Raw genomic sequence first — 21124 nt, forward strand, 5'->3', positions numbered from 1 at the left:
CTTTACGGAACATGTACAGACTTTTTCTTATCATTATTCCCGAAACAATACGGTATAACAGCTATTTACATGGCATTTACGTTGTATTAGACATAGTAATCTAGAGAGATGATTTAAAGTACGGGAGGATGTGCGTAGGTTATATGCAAATATTACGCCATTTTAAATCAGGGGCTTGAGCGTCCGCGGATTTTGATGTCAGCGGAGGTCCTGGTACCAGTTCCCCGTGGATACGCAGGGACTACTGAGTAAGCAGTCCACGAAAAACTGCAATCTTCCCTCGGCTGGGCGCCGGAGTTCCCCTCCTTCCCCATTGCGCCTGCGCGCTCCGAGCGCGGACTACAACTCCCGGAATGCACCGCGCCGCCGCCGCCGCCAGCGCTGCCCTACTTCCTGCCGGGCGGCGTGCCCTGAGCATTAGTGGCTCGGCCCAGTCTGGGGAAAGTTCGAGGTGGAGAAGGTTTGTGGGCCGCTTGGGAAGGCACTGGGAATAGCTTTTGTTTTCCTTTCACAAAGGAAAGGTGCAGTTCTGCAAGAGAGAGCGGGCTGTCTAGTGTCCTTGTGCGCACACTCCTTGCTTTTCTGCACCGGGAGAGGGGTCTTTGCACCTGCCGTCTGCGGGCCCTGCACAGGTGGTCCGCTGCTTGCTCGGTTCTGCTGTTACACCCTTCGTGGAGTTGTCGGAAATCCCTCCTAGACCGAGAGAGAGGCTGAACATGCTAGTTGATTTTATTGGTGTGGCGACTTTTTTTCAGGGACTTTAGTGGGCAATTAGAAGATCATAGAGGAGGCAGTTAGATATTTCACCCTGGAAACTCATGCAGGCTTCCTTTCAGCACTGTTCCTAGGTAGCTCCAGACTTTGTTACGTTGGGTCGAGGACACCCATGATGTTCGTTTTGACTAATTTTTGTTAATGTGTTTGTTTTGAAGGCTATCCTGGGGAAGTACCTATACTTAAGGGGAAATGAGAAGTCTTGTTAACACACCGCTTATCTGACGCCCAAATGTATGTAATTCATGGGAATCTATGAAATTCACCTCACCCCCAAAAAGCAAAACGTTTGAGTACGGGAGAGGAATGTCAGATTGAAATGGGTTGAAGAGTGCACGGTGGTTGGAAGGTGAGCAATAGAGTTGATCACAGATTATTTTTTAAAAAATTTGTTGTTGAAAAGTATGGGATGGTGGCTTAAGACCCAGCTCTTCCATTTATTGACTCTCTAATCTCATACAGTTTACCTCTTTGAGTTTGTTTCCTCATCTTTAAAATAAGGATCATATTACCTGTCCTCCCCGCTTGAGTTTTTGTGAAGGAAATTCAAAATAAAGTATGTGAACACAGTTCCTAAAATCCACAGTCACCCCAAAGTGAGTTGGTAACAATAATGTGGCAAGTGTAATGAAAGGCCAACGCAACTAGAAATGCCAGTTAAAAGAAGAGTTGAAACAGTGACCATGGCTGGTGAGTGAAGCAGGTGAATCTGAGAAGGGCCCAAGAGTCTGGGAGTAGATAAATGTGTCAGTCCACAGTATCTCTCACTGGTCTCTAAGCTTGAGGATGGTGGGAGCTATGTCTGTCTTGTTCACAGTTGTTTGCCCATGTCTAGCAGTGTGCGTTGTGGTACATGGTATCTTTGCTTTCAAGTTCCCTGTGCCTAGAACTTTTTTACCCCATGTATCAAGGTTTTCCAAAGACACAGAACCAGTAGGAGATGTGTTTGTGTATATACAAATGTATATGTATACCTGAGTATATATACATGCATGTATATGTTCATAATATACATACACCATACATATGTTAAGTATATACGTATACTAGCTATGTATTGTCTTTATATACATGCACATGTATGTGTATATAGTATATACATTCATATAGATATATGAGAAGGATACGTACACACATATATATGACAGTAAAATATATTAAGAGATATACTAAGAGATTTATTTCAAGGAATTGGCTTATGCAAATGTGAGGGCTGGCAAATCCAACATCTGTAGGGCAGGAGATAGGCTGGAAACTTTTAGGTAGGAGCTGATGTTGCAGTCTTGAGGCAGAATTTCTTCTTTCTCAGGAACCTCAGTTTTGCTTTTAAGGCCTTTCAACCAATTGGATGAGGCCCACCTACATTTTTGAGAGCAGAGTCCTTTACTAGAAGTCAACTTATTATATATGTTAACCATTTTTATAAAACATATTCACAGTAACACCTAGATTAGTGTTTGAGTAAATAACTGGTTATTATAGCCTAGCCAAGTTGACACATAAAACTGTCACACCCCAGAAAGTCTTTGCTCAACTGTTCTTAGAACATTTCAAATTGCCATCTTACACTCACACACCCTTGCATTCCCTGTCCCCTTCCCCTAGCCTGGTTTCCCTTAGCACGTGTTATCTTTGAACGGTAACTTTATTTCTTATTTCTTACATTTACTGTCCTTCTGCCCCCTGCAGAATGTTAGCTCCTTGAGGGCAGGAATTTTTATGTTGCTCACTGCTGTACCCTTAGCACCTAGTACAGTGCCCAGAACACGTTTGCTCTCAATAAATCTTTGCACATAACTGCATGAAGTATTAAGATGAGCTCTCAGTAAATATTGTATGAATGAAGGGTTGGAGTTCATCATGTGGTATTGCTGAATGGTAGGAGAGAGATAAGAGAAGGGTGGAAGCATAGCAGATTGTTGGAAAAAAGTTTTGGAATTTGATATCTAAGAGGTAGAAGAATTAGTGAAGCAGCACCACAGATCAGACTTGGGTGTGAGTTCTCTTTTTCCTCCTTACTTAGCTGTGTGACTTTGGACAGGTTATCTAATCTCCTTGAGCCTCAGTTTCTTCATCTGTAAACTGGGAATAATATACTTAGCGCATAGGGTTGTTCCATTGGTGAAGAGTTGATGAGTATAATGGGTTTAGCACAGGGCCTGGCCCACAGTGAGCATATATTAAGAGATGGCTGTTGTTATTATCATTATCATTATCATTGTTATACAGTAACAAATTGGGAAAATTTGTAAGAATCACTGAAGTAGACTAAAAGTAAAATTATTGGATTTAAAAGTCTAGCCTGTGAGGTTGGAATGCTAAAGTCTGAAATGATGCTGATACATAAGTTTGGTCTGTACAGAGAGTTGGGTATACACACTTCAGTTAGGGCTCCTTTTATTTCAAAACAATGAAAATATTTCCATGTATACAGCCCAGATTGACGTCAAACCCTTTGTCTGCCCCAAGCTGCCATTTAAAGTACAGGGCTAGTTGGTTCCAGGTTAGAGGTTCCATTTATTTGCTTTCTACAGGTACATGAGAGAAAAAGTGTACTCTTTGCTGCTGAGGTTCTGTTCATCAGGATTATTTTGTCATTTCCCTAGGTGGTTGCTTTGCACAAGAGAGATGTTAGATTCCAACAAAGCTTCATAGATGTCCTGACCTAACTCCACCATAATTATTGCCACGTACCGCTGGATGATTTTTAAAAACGATCCAAAGGAGTATTCACTCTCATTGAACTCTGTATTTGTCTTGTTACTTGCATATCGATACAATTTCTGGTATTCCAAACAGAACGTGTAGTTTTGGTTCCTTCTGATAAATGGTAATTTTTCTGATATGTGGGTTGCGTGCTTATCAGAAAAATACTAATTCTGAAAAAGATGGTGTGAACCTGATTGTTCTGCAACATTATCCCTGATGTTAACTTCTTGTGAGGAGACATTTATAGTCACAAAGAAAAGTATATTTCATGTAGAAAAAAGATGAAGGCCGGATGTTTGAGGTTTTTCTTCTGGTCTTTCTGTTTCCTGTGGTGTCTGACTACAGCTAGTTAAACTGTTTTGTGTTTATTTAAGGTGTGGGCAGATTGTGAAAAAATAGACAGTTGGCTGCTGCATTTCGAGCTATGTTTTTGCTTCTTAATTTCTGCTTTGCACTGTTGTTATGAGAAATAAATAGGAGGGAGAGCCATAGTTCAAGAATGATGGATTCTTCCAGCAGTTCCTTTTTGATCCAAGGCCGTTTTTTTTCCCAAATAGAAGGGACTGTGGAATTTCTAGTAACATTCTTCTGAGTGTCATTCAATTCAGGATGGATGGACTTTGGTGGGAAACAGTGGTCCCCTTGACCTTCCTCCAAGATTATAAGATATTTTCTGCCTAAATGTTAACGGTGGGATTATGTTCTATGCTCTGTTTCCCAAATTGAAAAAAAATTGCTGATTTAAATTAAATTAGTCCTTGTTATTCTGTGTATATCATTTTAAGCATGTTTATAATAAAGAGTTAAAACAATACTTTTAAATTTATTATTTTCAAATTAAGGATGTACCTGACTGATGTCCTGTTGAAAGCATTAAAATAGCTTGATAAATGCTTTCCTGACAGGAACAGCCTAGGATAAAATTGAGTATGGTTCTACTTCTTTGTCTTAAAGGTGGGATGTATACAAATCTGTACTCTTTCTGGTAATTACCACATCTAGCAGAGATGGAAGCCTCCTCTGCTGTTATTAACATTGTTCTGGGCCTCAGAGCAGACACTGCATTGCCCTGGAGTGCCATTCACATCAAATTGCGATGTTTTCCAAGGAGGGGGCTGTGACTGTTTATTCTCATCAGTTTCTTAATAGTGGGGAAGGGAGATAATTCAATCTATTTAAATATTGCTCTTTATATTCCGGAGATATATCAGCTGAGGTTACTTTTTGAGTAAAATTGGGGTTGAGTTCCTGAGATTTCTGCCACTTCCCAGGGACACTGCAGCTCTGAGTTCTTGTTCTCACCTAACACTGTCTCAGCCTTTGCCTTATCCTGCCAGCATCTTACGACACCTTTTTCTCCAGCCCCAGCCTCCTCCCTCCTTGCGTGGCTTCCCTTCATCTTTCTAGCTTACATGGAGCCCTGATTTTCATGGAGTCCCCACTTTTTATTTCTTGGGCCTCTTTTATTCCATACTCTCTAAAGAAATTACATTTTTATTCTTCACCATACAGGGCAGCTTAGCCTCTCACACCCATCTCAGCTTTGGTCCTACTTTTGCATCTCCAAAATCTTAATGATATGTCCTGCCAAGCAAGGAATCTTGTTTGAGGTTGTTCACTTGTGTTGTAACAGTTTTGAAATTTTGAACTATTTTTCCCTTCTCTAGTGTCCATTTTAAGTGGATATGAACCTTATTTTTTAACTGACATGAATGATGCCATGCTTCTTTAAAAAGAGAAACCCTTAAAGGCATTTTGTATTTAGAATCTTTTTTTTTTTTTGAGACAGAGTCTCACTTTGTTGCCCAGGCTAGAGTGAGTGCCGTGGCGTCAGCCTGGCTCACAGCAACCTCAATCTCCGGGACTCAGCGATCCTACTGCCTCAGCCTCCCGAGTAGCTGGGACTACAGGCATGCGCCACCATGCCCGGCTAATTTTTTTTTTTTTTTGTATATATATTTTTAGTTGGTCAATTAATTTATTTCTATTTTTGGTAGAGACGGGGTCTCGCTCAGGCTGGTTTCGAACTCCTGACCTTGAGCAATCCACCCGCCTCGGCCTCCCAAAGTGCTAGGATTACAGGCGTGAGCCACCACGCCCGGCCTAGAATCTTTTTTGATCTCACTATGTGTATGCTCTCCTTCATTATTTAACTCAACAGATAGAAACTGCACATCGGTTTGGTGTCAGGCACAGAAAATAGGTGTGGACTATGATAGTGAACAAGACACAAGAAAAGTCCCTTCCTTCATAAAGTTTTTCAGATTGGATAAAATAGATTTGCTCTTGGGCATGCTGAGTTTTACCCAACTATATGCTGCCTACAAGAATCACACTTCAAATACAAAGATACAAATAGATTAACAACAAAATAATGACAAATATTTATGATGTTAATACCAAAGATAGAGTGGCTATCTTACTAAGAGAAAGTAGATTTTGGAGCAAAGAATGTTAGTTACCATGGATAAACAAAGTCATCCCATGATGATAAATCTACAATTAATCAAGAAGACATTCATTAAGAGAGAAAATCAGTAAGGATATATATGATTTGAACAACACTATCTAATTGACTTAATTAACAGTCATAGACTGTTTAACCTGACAATGGCAAAATACATATTATTCTCAAGTATACATGGACTATACCCACATAGACAATATCCTGACCCATAAAATAATTCCAAATAAATTTTAAAGGATTTAGCCTATACAAAGTATGTTTTCTGGCTGCAATGGAACTAAATTAGAAATCAATGACAGAAAGATCACTGGAAAATCCTCAAATATTTGTAATCTAACAAATGGGTCAAAGAAGAAATCAAAAGGGAAATGAAGTATTTTGAACTAACTGGAAATCAAAAAAGATCATATAAAACTCCTAGGTTGCCACTACAATAGTACTTAGGAGAAAATTTATATACCTATTAATAAATACCTCTAAGAGAATAGAGAAAGCTCTTAAGTAGCTTCCACCTTAAGAAACTAGAAAAAGAAGAGCAAATTAAACCCCAAATTTTTGAATAAAGAAAATAATGGAGATTAGAACATAAATCAATAAGATAGAAAACAAAAGCAATAGAGAAAATCAATGAAAGATTAATAAAATTGATGTATTTTTAGCTAAGGGATCAGAAAACAAAGAGAAGACACAAATTACCATAATCAGGAACAAGAATCATAGCATCACTACATTTTCTACTAATATTAAAAGGATGATAAGGGAACATAATGAACAATTTTATGTCACTGAATTCAACAAGTTGGATGAAATGGATAGTTGCTTGAAAGGCATAAACTACAAAAGCTCACTCAAGAAGAAATAAATACCCTAATTGCCTGATGTGTACCAAAAAATCAAATTTGTAATTTTAACACATTTCCACAAAAATACCTCTAGGACATTTAAGAAGGAAATTATATCAGTTCTACACAAATGGTTCCAGAACTGTGGAAAGATGGGATTACTTTTCAACTCCTTCTAGGAGGCTAGCATTATCCTGATATCAAGATATCAAGACCAAAGATATTACAAGGAAACTACAGACCTATGTCCCACATGAATATAAATGGAAAAATTCTAAATCAAATTTCAGAAAATTGTATCCAGCAATATATTAAAAAAGTAATATATCACGATCCAGTGGAGTTTATCAAGAATATAAGAATGCTTGAAATATAAGAATGCTTGAAATCCCTTGAAGTAAGTCATCATATTAACAAACTAAAAAAGAAAAAAAAACTATGATAATCTCATTAGAAATAGGAAAAGTATTTGACAAAAATCCCACATCCATTCCTGATTTAAAAAAAAACTGTTAGCAATCTAGTAATAGAGGAGCATTTACAAGAAATCTACACTAACATAGTTAATGGTGAAAGACCAATTGCTTTTCCTCTAAGAGCAGGAACAAGGCCAGGATGTTTGCTTTCTCCACTTCTATTTAGCATTGTACTGAATGAAGGTCATAGAAGCAAAACTGTCTTTATTTGCAGATAGCATGCTTATCTATATAGTTTCTGTTGCAACTAGTCAAGTGTGTCAATGTAGTACAAAAGCAGCAGTAGATATTATGCAACCAAATAGGCATGGCTGTATTTTAGTAAAACTTTAAAGACAAGCATCAGACCACATTTGGCCCATGAGCCATAGTTTGCTAACTGTTGGTCTATGTAGAAAACCCCTTGGAAATGACAAAGAAAGTTATTAGCACTAGTGAGTTTGGAAAAGTTGCAGGATACAATACCAATATACAAAGAACAATTTTGTTTGTATATAACAATGAACAATCAGAAATCAAAATTTAAAAATAACAATACCATTTACAGTAGCATAAAAAATATGAAATACTTTGAGATAAGTCTGACAAAGACATGAAATGACCTGTACACTGAAGACTATAAGACATTGTTGAGGAAAATGACAGACCTAAATGAATAGAGAAATATACTTTATTCATGGGCATATATATATATGATTCAATATTGTTGAGATGTCAATTAGATCTATCTATAGATTTAACAGAATCCCAATTACAATCTAACCAAGTTTTTAAAAAATATAAATTGAAAAGCTGATTCTAAAATTTATATAGAAATGAAAGGACCTGTAACAGTCAAAACAACATTTAAAATGACGAACAAAGTAGGAGAGCTAACACTACCTGATTTCAACGTTTACTATAAAGGTACAGTAAACAGGACAGTGTGATATTGGCATAGAGATAGACAAACAGATCAATGGAACAGAAAAGAGAACAGACGTATTTCCATGCACATATGGACACTTTAATTTTTACAAAGGTGGAGGAAATTCTGTGGAGAAAGAATAGTCTTTTCAGCCAAGGTTACTGGAACATTTGCCAAACAAAACAAAAAAAGAACATTATACCTCACAGAATATATAAAAATTAACTGAGATTATTGACTTAAATGTAAAACCTAAAACTATAAAACTTCTAAAAAAATAGAAAACATTTATGACATTGATTTTGGCAAAGATTTCTTAGCTATGACATCAGAAACACTACGCATTAAAAACTGATTAATTGAACATACCAAAATTAAAACCTCTGCTTTTTATTTTTTAAATTTAAAAAAAGTTCAGAAATTTATTGTTAATAATATTTTGATTGACAGATCATAATTGCATACATTTATGAGGTACAGTGTGGTTTTTGAAATATATACAATGTGGCATGATGAAATCATGCTAATTAACATATCTATCACCTTGCTTACCTTCTTTTTTATGGTGAGACATTTGAAATGTACTCTCTTAGTTATTTTGAAATAAATAATACATTGTTATTGACTATAGTTACCCTCCTGGGCAATAGATCTCAAAACCTATTCCTCCTATCTGAAGCTTATACCCTTTGATCAACAACTCCCCATTCCCTCCCTCCCCATCTGCCAGCCTTTAGTAACCACCTTCTACTCTCTACTTCTGAGTTCAACTTTATTCTATTTCACATGTAAGTGAGATTATTCAGGATTTGTCTTTCTGTGCTTGGTTTATTTCACTTAGCATGATGTCCTCCAGATTCATCCATGTTGCTGCAAATGACAGGATTTCCCCCCTTTTAGAGGCTGAGTAGTATTCCGTTGTGTATCTGTACCACTCGTTCTTTTAAAAGATACTGTTACGAGAATAAAAATACTAGGAGAAAATAGTGGAAAATCATATATCTGATAAAGTATTTGTATCTAAGATATAAAACCCCCAAATAAAAAACAACTCAGTAAAAAATGGGCAAAATATTTGATACTTTATCAAAGAAAGTTTGTGGATGGTGAATAAGCACAGGAAAAATGCTCAACTTCAGTAGGCAACAGGGAAATGAAAATCAAAACCATAATGAGAAACCACACCTATTGGAATGATAAAAGTAAAAAAAAAAATCTGACTATATGCCAACTGTTGATTAGAGTGTGGAGGATCTAGAACTCTCCTACATGGCTGGTGGGAAAATTGTACAAATACTGTGCCAAATAGTTTTTGCAGTTTCTTAAAAATTTAAATGTGTACCTGCTATATGACCCAACCATTCCATTCTAGGTATTTACCCAGGATAAGTGAAAGCATATGTCTATACAAAGACTTACACTTGAACGTTCATAGCAGCTTTATTTGTAATAGCCCCAAACTGGAAATAACCCAAGTGTCCATCAGCAGGTGAATGGATAAACAAACTGTGGTATAAATAGCATTCAGCAATAAAAAAGGAATGAACTATTCATGCATGCTGCAACATGGATGAATCTCAAAATACTTATACTGTGTCAAAGAAGCCAGACAAAGAAAAATGAGTACATATTGTATGATTTCATTTACAAAAATTCTAGGAAATACAAATGCATATATAGTAACAGAAAGGTTGCCTGGGGAGGAGGGGCAAGAGAGAGGGATTTCAAAGGGGCACTAGGCAACTTTCAAGGGTGATGGATATATTCATTATCTTGAATGTGGTGATGGTTTTACAGGCATATTCACATATTCAACCTTGTTGAATTGTACATGTGAAATACAGTTGTTCCTTGGTATCCATGGAAGATTGGTTCCAGGACCTCCTAAAGATACCAAAATCCACAGATGCTCAATTCCCTGATATAAAATGGTGTAGTATTTGTATATATCCTATACACATCCTCTTGCATATTTTAAATCATCTTGAGATTACTTATAATATGCAATACAATGTAAATACTACGTAAATACTTGTTATACTGCATTGCTTTGGAAATAATAGCAAGGAAAAAAGTCTGGACATGTTCAGTACACATGCATCCATCCATTTTGGAGGGGGAATATTTTTGATCAAGGTTGGTTGAATCCACAGATGCAGAACCCACTGATATGGAGGGCTGACTGTATATAAAGTTTAGTGTATGTCAATTATAGTTCAATAATCTTTTTAAATTAAAAATGTAGCAAGAATATAACATACATATTTCCATTACCCAGGTTCAATAATTTGCAGCATTGTGCTACTCTCTTTAAAGGAGTTTTGCTGTAACAGGGAGGAGAGAGATGGGTGGTGCCTAGAAAGAAATGTGGGATCCAGCAAGGACTTTTGCTTTTAGTTGAGGAGGGCTATGCTACATTGTGGTTACATCCTGATGAGGGAGAGGACAAACTGGCACAAGAGTGAGAGGAACTGATTGGAGTCCTTGAGTGGGCAGGACAGGCTGGGCTGGGGTGCTGTGCACAAGCGGGAGTGGTGGTGCTGGGAGAAGACAAAGACATGAGTAGGGTTTGCTTATTATGCCACACTGACTCTTGGTTAATGAGGTGATAATATCATGATTACAACAATGTGAATAGTCAATACACCTTTGTATTCATTAATGCAATGAGTCACAAAAATTCAGCAGTGCTTGAGTTTCTTGGATGAAGTTTTAAACAAGGAGTTATCTTGTAGGTACAGATTTCTCTGTATCTCTAGCAAAGAAAAAATAATGCCTCCAAATCCAACTTTCCTTTGAAGCAATACTCGGTCTGAATTGGAGTCATCAGTTGATAGAGATGATGGAAAGTGCTGTATGTATTCAGTGTAAAATTATATTGTCATTCATTTTTTCAGTGTTAGTGGTAATCTCATAAACAAACATTTCTGTGTCCATATGCTTTCTCCCTGTCAGTACCACCACCATCACTCCCATCACCACTGCCTACCCAACAAAATAACAGTGGCTACCATTTATTAAGTGGTACTGGGCACCACTGTCTCACTCCATCTTCGCAACAGATCTACAAGGCAGGGCACCACTGTTCATATATTAGCCCCTGTTAGCAGTTGAGGAAAATGAAGCTTGCAGAGTTAGGCTAATGTCAGAGAAGCATCAGAGCCAGAATGGAAATCCAAGTCTGTGTGACTTCCAAGTTCTTGCTCTTAACAAGGATTGTATGTTGTATCACCTCCCCTTATGAGTGGGAAGTTTTACCGACAAGAGTAGATATGTGCATATTGCCCTCCAATTCCAATTTATTGTAAAGACTACATTTGGGCAATAATACAGGAATGCAGAAGAAGGAAAACAATCGACAGTTCCAACATCCTATTGCAGCAACTGTTTTCATTTTTCTTTAATTCCTCTTGACCCTTATCCATATGTACATATTTTACATAGTTGTAGATGCAATTTTATATTCTGCTTTTATGCTTAATGTCATACCAGACATTGTTGCTATTTAGTCTTTAGTATTCCATTTTGTTAATGTGCCATGATTTAGTTAACCAATCACCCACAGTGGACAACTTTTGTTTCCAGTTTTTTAGTTTTGTAAACTAGGCTGCAGCACACAATTTGATTTTCCTCTCATCTTTTGTCATTTTTTTTCTTAGAATAAATTCCCAGGAATGAGATTTTATGGACTTGGTACTTTTTAAAAGGGTAAAATTAGGATAGTTTGTGATTTTGATCACAGTAGTTGAATTTCATAACTGACAAAAACAAAGTACATGAATTATTGTTTAGGAGGACCCAAACTGAAGACAAATGGGGAGTGACTGAGAATGGGTACAGGGTTTCTTTTTGAGGTGATGAAATGTTCTGGAATTAGATAGTGCTAATGGTAGCACAACTTTGTCTATGTGCTAAAAACTATGATTTGCATGCATACTTCAAAAAGGTGTATTTTATGCTATGTGAATTATATCTCAAAAAAGCTGTTATAAAAAATTGCAGACAAAATTCAGGTATTTCCAGTAATGGTTTTAACCATTGCAATGGGAGAGTTCTAGATTTGTCTTTATATTTGGAGGTAGCACATCGTAGAGATTAAGAGCATCAGACTGTCAGTTTGACCCCATGTTTGAATCATGCTGTGATTTACCTGCTGTGCCACCCTTGGTGAGTGCTGTAGGCTGGGTCCTCCAGAAGCCACTGCTGAGACAGAATTTGGGGTGCAGGATGTTTATTAAAGATCAGCACCTGGGCAGGCCAGGGCCGAAAGCAGGACTGGACAGAGGTGGGGTAGAAGTAAAGTGAGACCCAGCAAAGACTGGCCAGCCTGGCAGGGAGCTCCAGACCATCAGAGCTCCTGCATCGGGCTGAAAAGGCCAGGCCTTTGTACACCACCTGACCCAGAAACCTGCCGTGTGCTGGCCCCAGAAGGACGTGACCCTAAGTGAGGGGCTCTTGTGTCTGAGGCTGACCTCAACAGCTGACAGCAGGGGGCTCTCTGCACTCCCACAGCCGGGGACCAAGGCCAGTCTTGACCAGGGGTCTGGGTGACACATCTCTGTGTCTGCCACAAGTTGCTTTCACCTCTTTTGCCTCAATTTCCTTACCTGTGAAATTGAGATGATAATAATAATATCTATCACTTAGGAGTGTTGAGAATTCAATACAGTAGCACATTTGAAGTACTTAGAACAGTGCTTATCATATGATCAATGTTCAAAATATACTAGCTATTATTATTTGATTATTACTCCACTGAATGCTATAGTCAGCTTTGCCCACTCTATGCTAAAGAATTATGATGTAGCATCTATACTGAGAAGGCTCTGAAGACTTTAAAAAAAAATAGACTTTATTTTTTAGAGCAGTTTTAGGTTCACAGCAAAGCTGAGCAGAAAGTAGAGTTCCCCACCCCCTGCCCCGACATGTGCATAGCCTCCCCCGCCATGCTGAAGACTTTCTGGAAAAGGAATGACAGCTATCTGAGATGGCTTGTGAATATTTTGAGGCCGGAATGGGCAGAAACTTTAAGAAACGAGTTGAATGATGTTGTGAAAGCTTCTCTGCCCTCTATTTCTTTATTATCTGCCTCCTCCTGAATGATATTTTTACCCCATGAGATCGTTCTTGGCTATTAACACCTCCGCATGGTGAGCATGGGTTTATCGGATCCTTTCTACTATGACAGTTAACTGAGAGCACAACCTCATGTTGAGGAGATGAGTTCTGATAAACAGATTAGGGCCATAGTTCCAGAGTGGGGGGTGCTCTGCAGTGCAAGGATTCAGGGGCTGGATGTCGCAGATGGCAGGCTGTGCATTTGTAGCGAGGGCAGTATGTGCCCATGGGTGCCCTGCCTGTGGGGTCGTGTGGGAAGATCGAGAGAGAAAGGGAAGGGGAAGGTGACAAGGCGCCTTTACTTGGCCACAGCTTTGCCTAGGGATGACTCTGACTCTAATTCTAGAGAAGGAAAGACAGCCTAGGTTTTTAACTTTTTAATTTTGGGGTTCATTTCTATTTTATCCACATGGTATAGGACAAAATTTCTAAGTATTGAAACAGCTCTGCTTTTTTTTTTTTTAAGTTATACAGTGACATGGACTTTCGGGGAGTATGCATTTCATGAATCTTAACACCTATATAAGTTCACGTAACCACCACAGCAATCAGGACACAGAAGAGTTCTACCGCCACACAGAATTCCTTGTATTCATTCACACTAGCCTCTCGCAACCATCGATCTGTTCTCCATCACTACAGTTGGAGACACTCTGCTTTAAACGATCTTGTCTTTTATCTTCATGGAATTTGCAAAAATTGCGGGCTTTGGGGTCAGAAAGAGATATTCCCTCCTCTCCTACTGTGTATGTGATTTGGAGAGGTTAAGTTAATGCGACGTGGGAAGAAAAGGTAACATATCCACAGGGTCTCCAGTAAGTCTGTCCTCGCCATGTCGGCAGCTGGGCCGTATTCAACAGATCGAGGTAAAGTTGAGAGGGGGGTCTGGACCAGTGTGATTTGTAGTGGATAGGACAGAAAGTTACTTGGGAGAAGAAAATAATGGATTTGGCAGGTGAAGTAAGAGGGGCAAAGAGCAAAAGAACCATTCCAGGCTGAGTTACCTGCCCAAGGTGATCCAGATACTGAAGGGCAGAGCCAGGATCCTAAGACAAACAGGCATTTTCATTACAAAACGTCCTTTTGAAGATTTAGGGTTTATAGTCCATTCTGCTTTCTCTATATCCCAGACAAACACTAGTCTGCCAAGTCGGGCCATAAATATTTCTAAGAAAGTCCAAAGGAAGCATTTGTTTACTTTTACGAGCAAATATAAAGCATTGTGGAAAAACCATTTTACTAGTCTGTATGATTTTGTGATCATATTCTTTTTGATTTCTAGAATTTGCTTTTATTCCTGCTTACTTTTACTCAATTTTGTTTTATAATCTTGGTTCCAAAATAAAATTTACAAAACAAGGTGTATTGAGAGAAATCCAGTTTCTATTACTCACCCCTACTTGGTTCTTCAGTCCCTCCTACAGGTAATCATTTTGTTTGTTATTTTGTAGTTTATGTTTCCATTTAAAAGCCATATATAATATATATTTCCACTTTGCTTTATTCACACTATATTCTGGAGATCACTCCATAGAAATGTGTGAAGATAGTCTTCATTTAGAATATAGTTTTGAGAAGAAGAAGATGGAATGCATAAATTCATATTAAGTAAGTTTTCTGACCACATTGAATTAAACTAGAAATTAATAACATAAATATATCTGGAAATAACTCTAAATATTTGAATATTAATCAACACACTTCTAAATAACCCATGGGGAAGAATATTAGAAAACAGTATGAATTGAATGAAATGGACAACACAATATATCATATTTGTAGAACATGGCTAAAATAGGGTTTCCTATGCTGGGCCGGGCGCGGTGGCTCACGCCTGTAATCCTAGCACTCTGGGAGGCCGAGGCGGGCGGATTGCTCGAGGTTGGGAGTTGGAAACCATCCTGAGCGAGACCCCGTCTCTACTAAAAATAGAAAGAAATTAATTGACCAACTAAAAATATATATACAAAAAATTAGCCGGGCATGGTGGCACATGCCTGTAGTCCCAGCTACTTGGGAAGCTGAGGCAGGAGGATCGCTTGAGCCCAGGAGTTTGAGGTTGCTGTGAGCTAGGCTGACGCCACGGCACTCACTCTAGCCTGGGCAACAAAAGTGAGACTCTGTCTCAAAAAAAAAAAAAAAGTTATGCTGGAAAGAAAGTTCTCAAGTTATTAATATTAATAATTTCACCTTAAGAAAATTGGGAAACAAAGCAAGTTAAAACTAAAGCAAGCAGAAGGAAGGAGATACTGAAAGGAAGAGTAGAAATCAGTATACTAGAAAATAGGAAAAAATAGGGAAAATTTGTGAAGCAAAAATCTGAGTCTTTGAAAAGATCAATGCATTTGATAAACCTCTATCCAGATGGATGAAGAACAACAACAACAAAAAGATACAAATGACCAATATTAGGAATGAAGGAGGGATATCACTACAGATCTTATAGATAATAAAAGGATAATAGGGAGTATTGTGCTCAATTTTATGCTAATAAGTTTAATAATTTAGATAAAATGAACACACTTCTTGAAAGACACAAACTACTGAAGGTTACTCAAGAAGAAATAGCCTGAATAGCCTTCTATTAAAAAAATTGAATTAAAGAAATTGAATTTGTAGTTAAAAACTTTCCCACAAAGAAACTTCTGACCCAGATTACTTCAATGGTGAATTTTATCAAACATTTAAGGAAAAATAGCATCAATTCTTCACAAACTCTTCCAAAATATGGGCCAACATTACCCTGATACTAAAACAGGACAAAAACATTATAGGGAAAAAAAATAACTACAGATTAATATTCTTCATGAGCACAGATGCAAAGATCCTTAACGAAATATTAGAGAATATAATCTAGCAATATGTAAAAGGAATAATATATCATGACTAAGTGGGGTTTATCTGAGGAATGCAAAATGTTTGAAAACCAGTGTAAGTCATTATAGTAACAGATGGTAAAATATAAACTATATGATTATGTCAATAGATGCAGAAAAGGAATTTTACAAAATTTAACATCAATTCATGATAAAACAAAAATTTCTCAGGAAATGAGGAATAGACGGTAACCTCCTTATTCTGGTAAGGGATATCTATGAAAAACCTATAGGTAACTTCATACTTAATGGTGAAAGACTGAATGCTTTACTCCTAAGAATGAGCACAAGGGAAGGATGTCAGTTCTCACCCCTAATACTCTATATTATATTGGAGGTCCTGCCCAGTGCACTAACGCAAGAAAATTATACAAAATGCACATAGATTTGAAAGGAAGAAGTAACACTCTCTTTACTCATAAATTACAAGATCACTTGCACAGGAAATCCCAAATAATTTACAAATAACACTACTAGAATAAATGAGTTTATAAAGGTTCCAGGTTACAATTTCACTAAAAGCAATTGGTATTGAAATAAAAAATCATTTACCATATCATAAAAAATGAAATACTTAGGGATAAATTTAACAAAAAAAGTAAGATGTACGTAGAAAACTATAAAACATTGTTGAAATCAAAGATGACTTAAAACATGTTCAAGGATTAGAAAGCTCAATATTGTTAAGATATCAATTCTCTACAAATTGATTAATATATTAAATATAATCCCAATCAAAATCTCAGCAAGCTTTTTGTCAAAATCGACATGCTGATTTTACCACTTATGTGAAATGTAAGAAAACCTAAAATAGCTAAAATGTTTTTGTAATTATACTACCTGATTCAAGACTTATTATAAAGCTACAGTATTTAAGATAGTTAAGCTATATAGATCAATGGAACAGAACAAAGAGACCTGAAATAGACCCACACATATATGATCAATTGATTTTGGTTAACATACCAATGTAATTTCAGGGGGAAAGGACAATCTGTTCAATAAATGGTGTTCAAACAATTGGACAATCATAGATACAGGAATGAACCTTGGCCTTTACCTTGTACCATATGCAGGTTAACTCAAAATAGATCATGGATGTACATAAATGTAAGAGCCCATACTACAAAATATCCAGAAGAAAGTGTAGGAGAACATTTGTGTGACCTTGGCTTAGGCAAAGATTTCTTAGATAAGACAGAAAAAGCATGAACCATAAAAGAAAAAAAATCAATAAATTGCACTAATCAGAATTAAGAACTTCTACTCTTCAAAAGACACTATTAAGAAAATAAAAAGTCAAGCAATAGATTTGGAGAAAATATTTGCACAACACATCTGATAAAAGACTTGTATGTAGAATACAGAACTCGTAAAATTCAATAAAAATCAACTACCCAATTTAAAAATGAACTAAAGATTTGAATAGATAGTTTAACTAAAGAAGACAGCTAGCAAATAAGCACATGAGACAGATGCTGAACATCATGAGCCGGTAGGAGAATGCAAATGGAAATTATAAAGAGATGCTACTATATGCATATCAGCATGGCTACAATTAGGAAGACTGTCCATACTAAGTGTTGGTAAGGATGTAGAGCAACTGGGACTCTCTTTCATGGCTGGCTGGTATGCAAAATTATATAGCTACTTAGAAAACTGTGTGACAGATTTTTACAAAGTTAAGCATAGACATTTTCTGTACAACCTATATCCCACCCCTATGTATTTATTCACCCAAGAGAAAGTAAAATATGTTCACCTAAAGACCTGTACATGGATATTTCTAGTAGCTTTATTCATAGTAGCCCCCAAACTGGAAATAACTCAAATGTTCTTCATCTGATGAATGCATAAATGAACAGCGATACATCCATGCAAAAGAATACTACTCAGCCATCAAAGGGACTAAACTATTGGTATCCACAACAACATGGATGAAATCAAAAGCTTTATGCTAAATGATAGTAGCTGGACACCAAAGTTATATACTGTATGCCTCCATTTACACTGTATTCTCTAGAAGGAAAAACTTTGGAAAGAAAAATCAGATTAGTGATTGCCAAGGTCAGGAACCAGGGAAGGAGATTGACTGTAAAAGTCATAAAGAACTTTTGGGGATCATGATTATGGTGGTGTTTACACAACCACAGACATTTGTCAAAACTCATCATACCGTACTTAAAAGGGGTGAATTTTACTTTTGTATATTATACCTATATAAACTTGATTTTAGAAAACAATAAAGGTAGAAAAGGAACTAAAAAAGAAGAGTAGAGGCAGGAAGATCAGTAAGGAGACTGAAGATGGAATTAGGCTTACACCAGGGCGGTGATTGCTGAACTGGAGGCCCAGGGTGTAAGAATGCTCATCTTTAAAATCAGAGAGACTTGAGCTTGATTTTCGGCTTTGCCTTATACTTGTTGTGTGATTCAGGGGAGCTATTTAACCTTTGTAGCCGTGTTTATTTATCTGTAAGATGAGAGTGATAATAATAGTACCCATCGCTGATGTGCCTAGTGCAATATCTCCAGAAGAGACCATTATTATTTGGTTTGAGTTGTGTTTAAGAGGTAAAAGTGAAATGATGTGGTGATTGATTGGATCTTGGAAGTAAGGAAGTATTAATAGAAAGAGGCCAGGGTGACTCACAGGTCCTGATTTGGGTGATTGAGCACCACTAGCTGACATGAAGATTTTGTGGGGAGACAATGAGTTTAGGTGTAAACATACTGAGAGGAGGAGATGCTCTGAGAGACAGGTCAGTGAACCCTCCACTGAACGTTGCATACAGACATTGAGAGCTCAATTTAAAGTGAAAGGCTTTTGCTCATACTGATCTAACTTTTAAAGCAAAGAAATAAAAAAAAAAATTCACAACACCAAAAATAAGAGGTATTTCTAATTCAGGCTCATATTGACTTGGCGAACCCCACAGAAAACCCAATCTAAGCCAACTATTGTTGTCATAACACCTTGTGTCTTACTGCCTGGAACATGGAGGGCACTCGACAAATATCTATTGAATGAGTCTGTTGAATATTTCCCCTTTCCAAAGCATTGGAGGTTACTTGATTCCCTGGACCCTGGGCAGGTACAGGTAGGCTTAGGTCACAAACTCTGAGAAATGGCTGCGTGATTAGAAACCCCTTTAAACTCATGGTGTCTGCTGGAAGGATGGAAAGAGTTGGTGCTACTTGCTACTTGGTTCAGTGACTTTGCAGCAAACTGCTGGTTTCTTCTTGTCCTTTCTCTCAAAAAGTTCCTCTTAAATCCAGCTGCAATCCTCTCTTATGCAGTCATTCATTTTTATATCACACTGGCACTTGGGATCCTGCAGGAAAGACCTGAACCTTCTCTGAAAATTGTTTTGTGACTTTGCAACAGGGTCACAGGGAGAATGAGCTTGAGCTTGAGCATCCCTGCTTCATGGCAGGAAGCCATTTCGGCTCATTGTTACCAGCTCAATCCGGCCCGGGCACCGAAGTATTATGTTCCTAATCGTGCAGGAGCCTGTGCATTCAATTAAAATGTTGTGTGGCTTCCTGAAAATCACCAGTTAGGATGACTGCATTCCCTTAACTCAATTGGGCAGGATGGCACACGTCCTAGAACTCTCTTTGTCTCTTATTAGCAGTTATGTCTCACCACCCGGAGTCCAGGAAAACAATCCTCACTCTGTGGTCATGATTTCTTCCCCGGACCCTTGGTTCGCGCTGTGTGTTTTCTCAGCATCCTGTGCGTGGAGCAGGCTGGGTTTGACTGTCATGGTTATTGAGCAAATTTGAAAATAAGTGGGTTTGTAGGAGTCAGAACGAGAGGAGTAGCTGGTCTGGTGACAGGAGTGGGAAGGTAACGGACTGTAGGAGGGATGAGTCATAGCTGCTCTGTGCTTCAGAAACAGCTCAGCCCGGCCAGCTGCGGCCACTCGCTTTGCCATTTTAGCAAGTGACTCTGTCCGTACTCCTTTTGACGGGGTGGTTCAGGAATGACTTGGGAAGTCCTGAATAGGAGATCCCACATTTAGAAACTGTACCTTAGTAGCTCAGTTCCACTCAGGGCCAGGCTGTGCTCACAGGAGTGACCTGAAGGAGGAACTGCCAAGATGATAGGGGCTGGAATACACAGCACCTCACCCCCGTGGGGAATTAAATGGCAGGATCTGCTGATACGCACAGGCAAGACTAGGGCGTCCCTAATGCTTTGTCATTCTTCTTGATTCAGACAAACAAAAAGTGCACACATACACTCAGGCACCGCACCCTTAAAGGTGTTAGGGGGAAAGCGTTCATAATAAAACGCTAAAAAACGAGGCATAAGCAATGTGCCTGGATTTCAAGGGTACCACCCTAAGACTAGTGATCTCACTGGAAAGAATCTCAGAGATGTCAGAGATGTAGAGAGGAAAAAAGGTAAGTAGGTGCAGGTTGGATCAACCATTCAGTATAGCAAGGACGTGTTTCAGCAGGAGCTGTCCAGAGAAACTCCTGGATCTGTAGCCTCGGAAGGACTCTGTGGCCTGTGATCTTGGTGATGCTATCTAGTTAGGGTCAAAGGAGGGAAGCAGATGGACGAATGTTCCCTTTCCCCTCTTATCTCTCTCTTTCTTTTATCTTCCTAGTGTACCTTATAAGGATCCCAAAGGGTCACTCCCTTCATGGTTAAAGGGCTTTATTATAAAAGGCCCTAAAGGGGCCTTGCTCGTGGGCAAGCACAGTGAGATACGCACTCTCCACAAAGGCCTCCGAGTGACAGCTGAGTTAAGACATTTGCTCTTGGAGTCTTGGTGCTCAGCTCTGGGAAACTGCAGCCTTCAGTACTACCTTGTCTTTAAGGTGCTCAGCGCAAAAAACCTATAGGTACTACCTAGCACTTATATGACAGTTGGCTTTATCAGGCACACAACTTTTTACCTGTAGAAATTACAGTATGACAAATCCCAGGGGCTCTTCTTC

The 21124-nt window shown here is 38.2% G+C and overlaps 1 protein-coding gene across 2 annotated transcripts in view; it reads left to right on the forward strand.

Annotated features, from left to right (window-relative positions):
* The first annotated feature begins 376 nt into the window (after nt 1-376).
* IRF2 (interferon regulatory factor 2) overlaps nt 377-21124 on the forward strand; it is a 127238-nt gene continuing 106490 nt past the window's right edge. Inside the window, exons 1-2 of one of the 2 annotated variants that reach the window (XM_012784973.3) lie at nt 377-460; nt 933-1008. The gene's annotated coding sequence lies outside the window, so the exon portion shown is untranslated. The other variant, XM_012784970.3, reaches the window with a different exon arrangement.

Source organism: Microcebus murinus, chromosome 15 (assembly GCF_040939455.1).
Source record: "Microcebus murinus isolate Inina chromosome 15, M.murinus_Inina_mat1.0, whole genome shotgun sequence".
Taxonomy (NCBI): Eukaryota; Metazoa; Chordata; class Mammalia; order Primates; family Cheirogaleidae; genus Microcebus; species Microcebus murinus.